Genomic DNA, 16,039 nt, shown 5'->3' with positions numbered 1-16,039 from the left:
AAGTCTTTGATAATGTTGGTAAGAGCAGGGTCAGAAGAGTGGTGAGGGTAGAAACTGTGGTAGAAACCACAGGGGTTTGAAGAGCCTATGGGTGTTTATGAATTGGACATGAGTATAGACAACTTTTTCAAGTAGCAAGTAGTTTGATACTGAAGAGAATGATGAAGGGTTGTAGCTATAAGAAACAAAAGGGTCAAAAAGCAAGACTTTTCAGACAGAAAAGGTGATGATGGTATTTATGCTGCTTCTGCTGCTAAGTCACTTCAGTCGTGTCTGACTCTGTGCAACCCTATGGACTGTAGCCCACCAGGCTCCTCTGTCCATGGGATTCTCCAGGCAAGAATACTGGAGTGGGTTGCCATGCCCACCTCCAGGAGATCTTCCTCACCTCAGGATTGAACCTGCATCTCTTGTATCGAATGCTTTGGCAGGTGGGTTCTTTACCACTAGCACCACCAAAGATATTTATATGCTAAAATAAAAGAGAAAGAGTGGGAGCTGGATATATGGTCAAGAAGGGACAACTAATTTAGCAATATCCCTAAAGATATGGAGGAAAAATTAGATACAGAGATTAGGAAAATTAGCTCAGGAAAATACATTTAGCCAGAATTTTTCAGGGAAAATGGTAACTAAAAATAGTAAGGTAATGGCTTAAAAGACCTGGATATGAACACTAAAACTAGTTGAAATAAAGATACATCAAATGTATCTTGTTAAAATCTGAGAAAAAGTCAAAATTTTCTCCTAAATGCAAAGAAAGTGAAAGTGAAGTTGCTCAGTTGTGTCCGACCCTTTGCGACACCATGGTCTGTAGCCCACCAGGCTCCTCCATCCATGGGATTTTCTAGGCAGGAGTACTGGAGTGGGTTGCCATTTCCTTCTCCAGGGGATCTTCCCTACCCAGGGATTGAACCCGGGTCTGCATTGCAGGGCAGATTCTTTACCATCTGAGCCACCAGGCAATTAATAGCAAATATCTAAGCATAAAACATAAAATAATATTAATAACAACTGAGAAGTAGTGATGGTTACTGCTGCTGCTAAGTCTCATCAGTCATGTCCGACTCTGTGCGACCCCATAGACAGCACCCAACAGACTCCTCCGTCCGTGGGATTCTCCAGGCAAGAATACTGGAGTGGGCTGCCATTTAAACATGTTTTAAGTCCAATACTTTGGCCACCTGATGCAAAGAGCTGACTCATTGGAAAAGACCCTGATGCTGGGAAAGATTGAAGGCAGGAGGAGAAGGGGATGACAGAGGATGAGATGGCTGGATGGCATCACCGACTCAGTGGACATGGGTTTGTGGGGACTCCGGGAGTTGGTGATGGACAGGGAGGCCTGGCATGCTGCATTTCATGGGGTCACAAAGAGTTGGACACGACTGAGCGACTGAACTGAACTGAAGTTAAATAATAAAGCTTAAAAGGCCTTGGCTGACTCCCACTCAATTCAAGGTCTTGGCTCAGATGTTGTTTCCTCCGTAAAATGTTCTCTGAACATCTTAGTCAAGGTGGCATCTCTCCTACATGTTTCTGTAGCATCTTTTATTTTCCTACAGTTGTTGCCCTTGTGATGCTGAGTAGTAACTGCCTGTTCACTTGCTTATCTTCAAGTAGATTTTAAGCTTTGCATGGACAAGGGCTGGGTTTATCTTTTATTTTTTTGCCATTTGATTTTCAAATATCATTATAGCGGTTGTCATAGTTCAATACGTGTTTGCTGATTGAATATATGAGTTTCATTCTTGATTCTGAAATTTGGACTTATAAATTAAAAAATGATTAAAAAATAAATATAACTATAAATAAAATTTAAAAAATAAATATGTTCCTATAAAGACTAGAATAAATAATTGAGTCATATTATAAATTATAAATAAGAAATGAATAAAAACAACTTTAAAGGTTAGATATAATATTAAATATATAAATTATGACATATTTATAAGTGAGTTAAGCTCCCCAACTGAAAGAATAATGCTTTCATGGAGAATTTTAAAAATTCAACAAAATAATGCTGAAGTAAAGCAAAACCATCAAAAAAGTTGGTTAATACAAACAAAAAGAAAGCTGGCGTCCAAAGCAAAACCATTGCCAACTTATATTGATAAAGGATAAATTTACATTTTCCCATTCTTTTTTCATTGATCTCTACCCCTTTGTGTATGCATGATTTTCATTAGTGACTTGTTGGTGTTGTGTTTTAAGTATATTCCAGCAATCATATTCTTTCACTAATAACCATTTAAATTGTGTAGATGATATTAATAATTTTTGTATCCTATACACGAAGATATGTTCCTGGAACATTAAAATATGATCATGTATCAGAACACATAAACTCATCATGTTATAAAACAGCAGAAAGGTTACAGAACACAACCTCTGAACACAATGTTGGACAAGTAGAAATTAACAATATACGCTTGATTTAAAAACCAAAAAACTTCGAAATTTAAAAAAAATTAGAGGGAAACAAAGTTGCAATGATAGGATATTTAGAATAGAATGACAATCAGACTAGTAAGATTGTACTCAAGAATTTTAAATATGTCATTTGTTTTATTAAGTTAGACAATATAAAGCTTAAACTGGCTGTGTTATATCAGAAATTAAAAGAGGGCTATATGAGAAATCTGGGAACCTCAGTAGGAGAGAACAAAAATGATTAAAGCAGAAAATTATGAATTTAGAACCAAATTCTAGTATATACATTCCAGACACAGTTATTGAAAGGATAAATTACTGACAAACCTCAAGCAAAACAACAAAAACAAAAACAGCAACAGAAGAGAGACAGAGATATTTGAAATCAAAATGGTCATAACCACTAATTCATGATGTTTTATAGAGGTATTATATAATTCATGATATTATAGAGGTAATGTGTCTCCCCCAGATCACTTATAAATATAATGCATTTTAATTAAAATTGTAAGATTGTTTTAGGGGTAGATTTGACAAAATTATTCTAAAGTCATCTTATGATATTAACATTTTCTAAAGTTAAAAAATAAATAAAATAAACAGCATTTGATTAAACATGCTGATATGTAAAAATCGTTTTAAAAAGTAAGGAGATAATATGCACAAAACTGAGGATAGTGGTTACCTCCAGGTGTGTAGGGCTTTCCTAGTAGCTCAGCTGGTAAAGAATCCACCTGCAATATAGGAAACGCCAATTTAATTCCTGGGTCTGGAAGATCCCCTGGAGAAAGGAGAGGCTACCCGTTCTAGTATTTTTGGGCTTCTTTGGTGGCTCAGACTTTAAACAATCCACCTACATGTGGGAGATCGGGGTTTGATCCCTGGCTTGGGAAGATCCCCTGGAGAAGGGAATGGCTACCTACTCCAGTATTCTCCATGAGAATCGCCATGGACAGAGGGGCCCCCATGGTGGGCTACAGTCCATGGGGTCGCGAAGAGTCAGACATAACTGAACGAATAACTCACACACACACACACATCATCATCATCTTTATTATAATGAAGCTGGAAGGTATGTGTTGAGAGCTGAGGCCAGGTAGATTTATGATATTCTTCCTGAATAGAGAGATGTGCTCACCATGTCTCTAGTCCCTTCATCAGCACTCTAACTTGTTCTGAGATGGAGAGCTAGCTGGAGATCTCCACGAACAGGAAGGTCTGAAGCAGGGGCCAAAAGTCACAGATCCACCTGGTAAATCCATCTGTCCTTGGGGAAAATAGAATGAAAGGACAGACCCAAGATGAAATGGTTGTTCCATATTTTTTCCTCCTAGGGAATTGAGCAGAGCCTGCCTCCTCTCTGTAGAAAGATGAGCAGAGTTAGGGTTAGGGTTATGTACGTATGTGTGTGCTCAGTCATGTCCAACTCTTTGAGACCCATGAACTGGAACCTGCTTGGCTCCTCTGTCCATGGGATTCTCCAGGTAAGAATACTGATTTGGGTTACCATTTCCTTCTCCAGGGGATCTTCCCCATCCAGGGATCGAACCTGCCTCTCCTGCATTGGCAGGTGGATTCTTTACCAGTGTGCCACCTTGGAAGGGTCAGGGTTAGAAGGTTGACATAGATTCTTTGCTTAAGCAAGCTTTCCTAGGCCCATCCATGCCCTTCCTTGTAAAATCTAGTTTTAGGAAGAACTTTGCTAAGTCAGTTTGACGAGAACCCTGCGCCCCTGATGCCCGATGACCTTCAATCTCTGATCAGCTTCCTCACCCCCAACCCAAACCTGCAGGTGATGTTTTCTCATCGTATCCTGAGCAAAGGATCCTGTCCGGTCAGTTTAGCCAAATGCCCTTTACTCCCATTGTTTCCTCTTAGTATTTTCTATCCACTGACCCTCACCCTGCTCTTTGGCTATAAATTCCCACCTGCCCATGCTGTATTCAGAGTTGAGCCCAAATCTTTTCTCTAGCTGTAAAATTCCGTGGCAGTGGTCCCTACACCTGTTACAATGATCCTGAGTAAAGTCTGTAGTACCACCTTTAACAAGTGGTGTTGAATATTTTTTCCATTAACAGGGTTACCTCAACATTATTTGGAGGGTTTTCTGCTTCAGATCTCAATTATGACAGTCTCTCTTTACCCAGACTCCATTATTTTCAAGGGGCTTCCCTCATAGCTCTGTCAGTAAAGAATCTGCCTTCAATGCAGGAGACCCAGGTTCGATTCCTGCGTCGGGAAGATCCCCTGGAGAAGGAAATGGCAACCCACTCCAGTATTCTTGCCTGGAGAATCCCATGGACACAGAGGAGCCTGGCAGTCTACAGTCTATGGGGTCGCAAGAGTCGGACACGACTTAGCAACTAAACCAAACAAACCATCATTTTCAAACTGCGTTGAAAATAACTCAGTTGTTTTATGATTGCTTTAATCTCTTTCTTCTGCCTCCCCAGTGTGACTAGCTCTCCCTCTCCTCCATGACACTTATTCAGTCTGTAGCCATGTATATTATGTTACCAGTTCCTAAATTTTCATCCAGTAGTTCTTTGATAATACTGTTTAGGTCCTCAAACCTGCAATCCTCTCATGCCATTCTTTTAAAATAAGTTTGAGCCTTTTTTCGATTGTTCTAAATTTGAAGCACTTGGGAATTTCCCCCCTTTAGGTTGTGTATATTTTCTTCTTTCTCTTTGTCACACTTTTCTTTCCTCCCTCCCTCCTTCCCTTTCTTTCTTTCTCTATGTAGCGTGCACGCTTGCCATGTGTGTTAGGTCGCTTCAGGTGACTCTTTGTGACCCTATGGACTACAGCTTGCCAGGCTCCTCTGTCTGAGGATTCTCCAGGCAGAAATACTGGAGTGGGTTGCCACGCGCTCCTCCAGGAGATCTTCCTGACCCACGAGTCAAACCTGCATCTCACGTCTCATGCATTGGCAGGCGGGTTCTTTACCATTAGTGCTGCCTGGGAAGCCCTAGGTTGTGTATATTTCCTTCTTTCTCTTTCTCAGTCCTTTCTTTCTTCCCTCCCTGCTTCCCTTTTGTTCTTTCTATCTCCATATAGTTTTCATTCTTTCCATGTCACTCCATTTTTCTAGCTTTACTCATGCTTGGAGGCTCTGCCTGGAAACTTAATGTGATCTGAGTGTGGGAAGATTCTTACCTCCATTCCACCGTGCCTTTGACTTATTTCCTGACTCCACTGCTTCACAGTTTGAGTGCTGAAATTTTTTAAATTGTATTTATTTTTAATTAAAGGATAATTTCTTTACAATATTGTGTTGGTTTCTGCCATACATCAGCTGGAATCAGTCGTAGGAATACCTGTGTCCCCTCTGCCTCGGACCTCCCTCCCACTTCCCATCCCATCCCACCTCTCTAGGTTGTCACAGAGAACCTGTTTGAGCTTCCTGCATCATACAGCAAATTCCCACTAGCTATCTATTTTACATATGGCAGTGTATATGTTGGAGAAGGGCATGGCAACCTACTCCAGTATTCTTGCCTGGAGAATCCCTTGGTCACAGGACCCTGTTGGGCTACAGTCCATAGGATTGCAAAGAGTTGGACACGACTGAAGCAACTTAGCATATGTTTTCATGCTACTCTCTCCCTTTGTCCCACCCTCTCGAATGGTGAATTTTTGGTGATCCATCTACTTTTTGTAGCACTAAAGCACAGTGGTGCCCCAGAGGAAGAATTTGGGTAAAGGGATGTGCCATCGTTATTGGAAGACCTGAGCTCTGTTGTCTCGTCCAAGATTGTGTAAACCAGTGAAGCCACCTCAAGACCCACTCTACTTAGCTGGGGGTTATATTCCATTCCTGGGGGACGATGTCTTTGCATTTTAGATGGAATCCCCAATTTGGTATGTATAACTCTTGATCTTATCTCCTGGAATTTTTTTTTTTTAAACCAGTTTCTCTCTACAAATCATTTGTAGTATTTTAGAGTTAGAGACACTTCTCTGGTGGCTCAGTGGTAAAGAATCCACCTGCCTATCCCTGGGTTGGGAAGATCCCCTGGAGAAGGAAATAGCAGCCTGCTCCAGTATTCTTGCCTGCAGAATCCCACAGACAGAAGAGCCTGGTGGGCTACACTCCATGGAGTCACAAAAGAGTCAGACATGACTTAGTGACTAAACAACAACAACCAGAATCATAAGAGGGGGAAAATGAGACCTCCACCCCTCTGCACTTAGCTCCTTTGAGATGTGGGGTATGGGGCAAGGTCTCTTTCCTCCTCTGAAGATGTTTATGTGCTAGTGCCTGGAACCCATGCATATGTTACATAGCACATGGGACTTTGCAGATATAATTAGAGTTACTGATCATAAAGCAGGGCGATTACTTTGGACCACTCTAATCCCATTAACTCTTAAGAGAAAGAACTTTCTCCAGCTGGAGGCAGAAGGGATAAGGCAGAAAGAGAACTCAGAGAGATTCAGAGCATGAGGAGGACCTAACAGGAAGTTGCTGCTTTGAAGTGGAGGGGGCAACATGACAGGAATTCAGGCTGAGAGAGGCTCCTGGCCAACAGCCAGCAAGGAAACAGAGACCTCAGGCCAGCAGCTCAAATAACTGAATTCTGTCAACAGCCTGGATGAGCTTGGAAACCGACTTGCCCTCAGAGCCTCCAGATAAGAGTCCAGCTTGCCAACAACTTGATCTCAGCCTGTGACACCCAGGCCAGATGAACCAGCTGAGCTCACCAGACTCCTGACCTACAGAACTGTGAGATCATACATTTGTGTGGTGTGAAGCTGCTGAATTCATGGTAATTTGTTATGGAAGCTACAGAAAATGAACACATGGATAGATTAGTTGGAAATGTCACAATTTTGATAACTAGACTAGCCTGAGAACAGGATGGGAGGGTCTGGGTTGGGGTTTACTCTACCTGATTCTGCTTCAGGCTCTTGGGCACCTTTTTGGGAAAGAATATCGTTTTAGACTCTGCCTTTTGTATATTGTTGAACTTATTTTGTTAATTTTGAAGTTGTGTGGCTCAGTTGTTAAGTTGTGTCTGGCTCTTTGTGACCTCACGGACTGTAGCAAGCCAGGCTCCTCTGTCTTCCACTATCTCCCAGAGTTTGAAGTACATGTGCTTTAAATCATGTGGTTTTGGAAGAGAGCACATCAGGGTTGCTTCATTCAACCATCTGAACTCAGAAATCTCTTGCTCAAGTCATCATGTATGAGAGTGAAGGAGCATTCCGTGAGTCTAGAATCAAAGTACATTTGTGAAAATAAAGGCTATTTAAAAGAAAATAAATTATACATATGTATCTGTGTGTGATAGTTAATGTTCTGTGTCAACTTGACTGGACCAGGGGGTGGCCAGATATTTGGTTAAATATTATTTCTGGGTGTGTCTGTGGAGGTATTTCCAGAAGAGATTGACACTTGGATTCATAGATTGAGTTAAGCAGATTTGGGTGGGCATTACATAATTTGATGAGGGCTGAGTAAAGAATCCACCTGTAATGCGGGAGACCTGGGTTCCAATCACTGAGTTGGGAAGATCCCCTGGAGGAGGGCATGGCAACCCATTTCAATATTCTTGCCTGGAGAATCCCCATAGACAGAGGAGCCTGGCAGGCTACAGTCCATAGGGTCGCAAAGAGTCGGACATGACTGAGCGACTAAGCACAGCACAGTACAGAGTAGACTGAAAGCTGGGGTAAGGACTAACTCACTCTCTCTGCCTGATTGCATGAGCCTAGACACTTATATTATGCCCTTGGACTGGGACTTACACCACTGGTTCTCCTGGTTTCCTGGGCCTTTGGACTCAGAGTGGAGCTACACTACTGGCTTTCTTGGGTCTCCAGCCTACAGACAAACCATAGGACGTTTTAGCCTCCACAGTCCATAATATGCACCAATGCCTTATGATAAGCTTATATCTCTGTCTATCTATCTCTCTCTCTATCATCTGTCTCCTAGTGGTCCTGTTTCTCTGGAGAATCCTGACTAATTCAGAGTATGTGTATATTTATATGTACGTACACCTATGATGTAATAGACTTTCATTTTATTCATATATTAAAGTTGAAAATATAAATTATAAAATTTTTAACTCTTTCTGCTGGAAAAGAAATGTATAAAAGATAGCATCACTTTAACTTTGAAGAGAATATCAATAATAACCCCAAACACTCATCTTGGTTGGAAGAATCAAAATTGGAATACAAGAATCAGTTTCCTGAAAAGACCTAGATTTTTATTGTTTTGGTATTTTAGGATTTTCTTTCCACAGACTCTTGCCAGGAGCCCATCATGGGTCAGTACTAGATGTTGAGGTGTGAACAATGAACAAGATAGATATTATCCCTGCCTTTAGCCCAGGAGAGAAACTTTGGCCCAGTTAAATCAGCAAGGATAGATTCATATTGATATGAATATGGTTCACTGAAGCACTCTTCTGTATTATTGGGCCATACCAATGTTCCTGATTTAGGGTGGCCTGGGCGTCTATGTGAATAGAGGATCAAATCCAATCAGTAATCCGATAAAGATTTCTTTGAGGAAACCTGCAGGATAAATGGTAATTAGAAGTTAACTAGTCAATAGGGGAGACCTGAAGAGCCTTCCAGGCAGAGGCAGCAGCAAGCTTGAGGACCTAGGAGGTGGAGAGCCTGGTAAGGTGGTCTGAGTGGTAGGTGTTTTGTATGGTGGGAGGAAGGGAGTGGAATGAGGTTGGCTTAATTACTGGATAAAAGATCAGCAGCTATCAGTTCAGTTCAGTCACTCAGTCATGTCCAACTCTATGACCCCATGGACTGCAACACACCAGGCCTCCCTGTCCATCACCAACTCCCGGAATTTACTCAAACTCATGTCTGTTGAGTCGGTGATGCCAGCCAACTATCTCATCCTCTGTCGTCCCCTTCTCCTCCCACCTTCAATCTTTCCCAGCATGAGGGTCTTTTCAAATAAGTCAGTTATATTGTCACCCTGCTTATTTAACTTATATGCAGAGTACATCATGAGAAACGCTGGGCTGGAAGAAGCACAAGCTGGAATCAAGATTGCCAGGAGAAATATCAATAACCTCAGATATGCAGATGACATCACCCTTATGGCAGAAAGTATAGAAGAACTAAAGAGCCTCTTGATGAAAGTGAAAGAGGAGAGTGAAAAAGTTGGCTTAAAACTCAACATTCAGAAAACAAAGATCATGGCATCTGGTTCCATCACTTCGGGGAACAGTGGAAACAGTGACAGACTTTATTTTTTTGGTCTCCAAAATCACTGCAGATGGTGATTGCAGCCATGAAATTAAAAGGCACTTGCTCCTTGGAAAAAAAGTTATGATCAACCTAGACAGTATATTAAAAATCAGAGACATTACTTTGCCAACAAAGGTCCATCTAGTCAAAGCTGTGGTTTTCCTAGTAGTCATGTATGAATGTGAGAGTTGGACTATAAAGAAAGTTGAGCGCTGAAGAATTAATGCATTTGAAATGTGGTGTTGGAGAAGACTCTTGTGAGTCCCTTAGAATGCAAGGAAATCCAACCAATCCATCCTAAAGGAAATCAGTTCTGAATATCCATTGGGAAGACTGATGCTGAAGCTGAAACTCCGACACTTTGGCCACCTGATTCGAAGGACTGATTCAGCAGCTATAAGGTGATACATTTTATTTGTCTTGATCAGCTACCATAGTAACTTGGGAAACTGGGAAATAGGTCTGATTTTAATTTTTTCCAGCTTTGTTGAGATATAACTGACATAGAACATTGTGTAAGTTTAAGGTATAGTATGTAGTGATTTTGTATATGTATATATTGCAAAATCATTACCATGAAAAGCTTAGTTAACACATCTGTCACCTCATATAGTTACAATTTTTTTTGTGTGTGGTGAGAAATTTCAAAATCTACTCTTCTAACAACTTTCAAATATATAATACAGTGTTGTTAACTATGGTCACCATGCTGTAGGTTGCATCCTCGGAACTTATTCATGTTATAATTGGAAGTTTATACCCTTTGACTACCTGCATTCATATCCCCTACCTACCACACTTCACCTCTGGCAACTACCAATCTCTTCTCTGTTTCTACGAGAATCATAGAAGAGCCCACACATAAGTGAGATCACACCATATCTTCTTTCTCTGTTTGGCTTATTTCACTTGGGTTAGTGCCTTCAAGTTTCATCCATGTTATTACAAATAGCAAAACTTCTTTCTTTTTTACAGCTGAATAATATTCTTTTGGAGATATAGATTATTTATCAATATTTTCTTCATTCATTTACCAATAGACACTAAGGTTGTTTCCATGTCTTGGCTATTGTAAATAATGCGACAGTGAACACAAGAATGTAGATATCTCTTCAAGACAGTTATTTAATTTTGTTCAGGTATATACTCAGAAGTGGAAGTGCTGGATCGCATGATAGTTCTATTATGAAATTTTTGAGGAACCTCCATACTGTTTTCTATGGTGCTTGTACCAATTTACCTTCCTACAAACAGTTCCCTTTTCTCTCTATCCTTGTCAAACTTGTGATTTCTTGTCTATTTGATGATAGCCATTCTAACAGGTATGCTGCTGCTGCTGCTGCTAAGTCGCTTCAGTCGTGTCTGACTCTGTATGACCCATAGACGGCAGCCCACCAGGCTCCCCAGTCCCTGGGATTTTCCAGGCAAGAACACTGGAGTGGGTTGCCATTTCCTTCTCCAATGCATGCAAGTGAGTGAAAGTGAAGTTGCTCAGTCATGTCCAACTCTTAGTGACCCCATGGACTGCATCCTACCAGGCTCCTCTGTCCATGGGATTTTCCACGAAAGAGTACTGGAGTGGGGTGCCATTGCCTTCTCTGCTAACAGGTATGAGGTTATAGCTTATTGTGATTTTGATATGCATTTCCCTGATGACTAGTAATGTTGAGCTCCTCTCCATGTATTTGTTTAAGCCTGATTTTTAACACATTATCTTCACTAGACAGGTTTTATCCACACTCTATAGAATGGGACGGTTCAGGGAAAATGAGTTTGAGTCTATGGATCGATTGTTATTATCATGTTGTGTGGCTGGTGACTGTCTTATTTTTGATGGACCCCAGAATACGGTTACCAATTGCATCATATTCCTTTATTCACTCATTTCTCTCTCTCTCTTTTTTTTTAAAGCACTTATTGAATATTCTGTTTGTCCCCTTTAGGTTATTCTCAGTCGTTGGGCACAGATCTGTGTTAGTCTTCGATCACTGCTAACAAATTGCCACAAACTTAGTGGCTTAAAATAACACAAATTTATTGCCTCATAGCTTTAGAGATCAGAGTCTGACACAGATCACTGGGCTAAAACCAAGGTGTTGGTAAGGCTGTATTCCTTCCCTGAGGTTATGGGGAATTTGTTTCCTTGCTTCTTCTAGCTTTTAAAGGCTGCCCATATTCCTTGGCTTGAGGGCTCCCTTTTAATTTTCAAAGCCAACAACATAGTGCCTCTCTGACCCTGCTTGCCTCATCACATCTCGTTTTCTGCTTCCCACCTCCATTTTTAAGAACCCTTATGATGACATTGGGTCTGCACAGATAATCCAGGGAATCTCCCTATTTTAAGGTCAGCTGAACATCAAACTTAATTGCATCAGCAACCTTAATTCCCTTTGCCATGTGATATGAGGTAGTCGCGGGTTCTAGGGATTAGAACGTGCACATCTGCACTGGTGCCGTTATTCTTCTACCATGTGATTCCTTGGACTCTGCTGCTTGTCTTTTCTTATTGGCTGACATAAAAGTTACATAGAATATAAAAGGTGATCTCTTTCTGTGGCCCTCTCCCGCGACCCCATCCTTTCTACACCTCACACACTGTCATCTCTGCTTCCCTAACTGAGCCCTGTGTGAGCGTGCTAAGTCGCTTCAGTCATGTCTGACTCTGTGTGACACTATGGACCATGCTTGCCAGGCTCCTCTGTCCATGGGATTCTCTAGGCAAGAATATTGGAGTGGGTTGCCATGCCCTCCTCCAGGGGATCTTCCCCACTTAGGGATCAAACCCGTGTCTCTTGCATCTCCTGTATTGGCAGGCAGGTTCTTTCCCACTAGTGCCACCTGGGAAGACCAACTGTCTCCCAGCTCTGACGTTTTCTGGCTGGCTTTTCCCATCATCCATTATCCACTGTATTTTTGAGTTCAAGGCACATCTTTGTCTTTGGACAAGCTATTCTATTCTTCTTAGATTGTGAGTTACATGGTTAAAATGTAGAGAGTTAATCATAGCGAGTGATTATAATGAGCCCTCTTATGGTTTCCCACTATGAGTAAGGGAAACTCACCCTTCAGCTTGGTGTTATGGTGTGATAGTTGCTCTTCTTAAAATTTCAGTGCTAGCTCCTGCATCTCTCTATTTTTCAATTTTCTTTTTTTTTTTAACCCCAGTAAGAACAGTGTTAGAAATGGCTTTTGAGGAAGGTTGGGTTTCCCTGGTGGTTCAGACAGTAAAGAATCTGCAATGTAGAAAAACCCAGGTTTGATCCCTGGGTCAGGAAGATCCCTTGGATAAGGGAATGGCAACCCACTCTAATATCTTTACCTGGATAATTCCATGGACAGAGGAACTTGGGGTGCTACAGTCCATGAGGTCCCAAAGAATCTGACAAGTCTGAATGACTAATATTACTCTTACTATGAGGAAACTTACAGAGCCAGAGAGTATGAGAAGCAGTGACATAGTTTTAAATTTTTACAGGGTTTGCAAAGTACTTAGAATCAAGGAGATTATATTTCTTTGCATTTAGAGGAAAGGTTAGTAGGGAAAGAATTTTTTTTAAAGAAAAAAAAAATGCCGGTCAAATAAGCCATTACTTATATGGAAACAGTGAAGAAGCTTTTAGCTTTCACTTACAAAGATGAAGTTTAGCTGAAAATTTCACAGCAAATTTCAAAAACACACATTGATTTCACAGCTGAAGAATTTTTCAGTGATTTGGGAATGTTTTGTTTTACAATTTAAGTATTTTTCCCCATTCTACTAGAAAACTGGGTTTACAGTAAATGGGGAAAATGACCTAAATGTATTTTCATTTTAGAAAATGATACCAAATTTCTAAAATGGCAATCTGAACAATTTGGTTATATTCCTTTGTAGTTACAGGTAATACTCATTTTTCTTTAGTTTTTATTCAATAGGCAAAACAATATTTATTCTTACAAATTAAGTTTTTAAACCTTACATTTGTTGTGGACAAAATGTGACCTACCTAGAATGTTGACATTTTATTACTATGATAAACCAGTTTCAAGGTTCTCTAAAATAAACAATATTTCAATGAAAAGTGATCAATGAAAAAAAGAGAAAATAACATGTACTTTCATGGTTTTTGAAAAATTTCCATTTTTAAAAACAGGTCAGGCTATCAGCTGGAACATTATACCTACCATAACAAGTTTTAGATGAAAAATGTGGACTTTTTTTTTTTTTTTTTTTTTTAGTACTCTGGAGCTAAATTATCTAGCTCTAAGAGTAAGGCCAAGTTTCATATCCAAATCAGGTGGAAGAATAATAATGACTTTCAGTTTATTTTGCCAATAAATAGCAATTTAGAAAAGGGTATGGAAATAATGGAAAGAAATGTCTCAACATGAGCTCTCAGAAACATACCCATGTAATTTTGTTCCTCCAGTAAAAGAATTCTGTTTAGGGGGGGTGGTGCATATATGATTTAGTGAAAGTTTGAAATCCTGTATTTTGTATCTCTAAAGTACTGGAAAATAGTTAGAGCAATCTGTGGTATTCATTTTAGTTTTTCTTCTAAGGATGAAAACTGAACCACCAATTTATGATGAACTCTTAGGCATTCAGATGTATTTGGTTTTTCTTGGTTGGTTCAATTGAGTGGATGGGATTGCACTGGAATTGCCATTGAGTGGATGGAATTATTATTGGAATCCAAGAATACAATATGGTTTAAAAGCATTTGAGTGAATAAGTCACTTTAGCAATTTCTATTGCCGCTGAAGTTCCCAGTCAGCTATTTGTAAAGTAACCTGCTTGCAACATTGGCAACAAATTAGATTAGTAAATATTTGCTTATCTGGCAGATCCAATGTGCTTTTTCTTTCTTTTAAAATTTTATTTATTTTACAGTTGAAGGATAATTGCTTTACAGAATTTTGTTGTTTTCTGTCAAACCTCAACATGAATCAGCCATAGGTATACATATGTCCCTTCCCTCTTGAACCTTCCTCCCATCTCCCTCCCCAATCCACCCTCTAGGTTGATATAGAGCCCCTGTTTGAGTTCCCTGAGTCATACAGAAAAATAAGGAGTGCTTCACAAATTTGTGTGTCATCTTTGCACAGGGGCCATGCTAATCTCTGGATCATTTCAATTTTAGTATATGTGCTGGTGAAGTGAGCACCCAATGTGCTTTTGACAAGTATAACATATTAGGAATAAAAAGACTTTTATTCAGAAATGTTTCTACCCAGTTTGAAACAGTCAAGCTTTCTGGGCTCTGGACTGAAAATGCTTAATGTGGTCACTGAATGTGTCAGGACTCATCTCAGAGGTCCTAGAGTTATCAAAAATCTGGGAGCAGAGAACAGATAAGATATGATGTGAAATGTATAAAAAATAATTGAAAAGACAGTCCTTTATTTCTTAAAACATTGACATGAATTTTACTTAAAGAACTGATGTTTGAAAGAAACAAACTTACACTTACCAAAGGGAAAGGTGGGAGGGGAGAGGGATAAATTAGGAGGCTGGGATTAATTTATATACTCCACTATGTATAAAATATGTAAGTAACATGGACCCACTGTATGGCACAGGGAAGTATACTCAGCTAAAGTGAGAGTTGGACTGTGAAGAAGGCTGAGTGCTGAAGAATTGATGCTTTTGAACTGTGGTGTTGGAGAAGACTCTTGAGAGTCCCTTGGACTGCAAGGAGATCCAACCAGTCCATTCTGAAGGAGATCAGCCCTGGGTTTCTTGGAGGGAATGATGCTAAAGCTGAAACTCCAGTACTTTGGCCACCTCATGCGAAGAGTTGACTCATTGGAAAAGACTCTGATGGTGGGAGGGATTGAGGGCAAGAGGAGAAGGGGATGACAGAGGATGAGATGGCTGGATGGCATCACTGACTCGATGGACGTGAGTTTGAGTGAACTCCGGGAGTTGGTGATGGACAGGGAGACCTGGCGTGCTGGGATTCATGGGGTCGCAAAGAGTCAGACATGACTGAGCGACTGATCTGATCTTATCTGATCTGATAAGAGAAAAGTACATATGCAGAGTACATAATGAGAAATGCTGGGCTGGAAGAAGCACAAGCTGGAATCAAGATTGCTGGGAGAAATATCAATAACCTCAGATATGCAGATGACACCACCCTTATGGCAGAAAGTGAAGAGGAACTCAAAAGCCTCTTGACGAAAGTGAAAGAGGAGAGTGAAAAAGTTGGCTTAAAGCTCAACATTCAGAAAACAAAGATCATGGCATCTGGTCCCATCACTTCATTAGAAATAGATGGGGAAACAGTGGAAACAGTGTCAGACTTTATTCTTTTGGGCTCCAAAATCACTGCAGATGGTGATTGCAGCCATGAAATTAAAAGACGCTTACTCCTTGGAAGGAAAGTTATGA

At 40.4% G+C, this 16,039-nt stretch overlaps 1 non-coding gene across 1 annotated transcript; it reads right to left on the bottom strand.

The window, feature by feature from the left end:
• Window positions 1-14,706: 14,706 nt before the first annotated feature.
• On the bottom strand, window positions 14,707-14,810 carry LOC147380263 (U6 spliceosomal RNA). Its single transcript, XR_015135496.1, has one exon. It is a non-coding gene; the product is annotated as a U6 spliceosomal RNA (small nuclear RNA).
• Window positions 14,811-16,039: the final 1,229 nt, after the last annotated feature.

The sequence above is a fragment of the Bos grunniens genome, chromosome 1, assembly GCF_055505025.1.
Source record: "Bos grunniens cultivar Pamir isolate PY7600 chromosome 1, Bosgru_T2T1.0, whole genome shotgun sequence".
Classification (NCBI taxonomy): domain Eukaryota; kingdom Metazoa; phylum Chordata; class Mammalia; order Artiodactyla; family Bovidae; genus Bos; species Bos grunniens.
The sequence above is the reverse complement of the archived record's forward strand: the minus strand, read 5'-3'. Positions and strand labels throughout refer to the sequence as shown.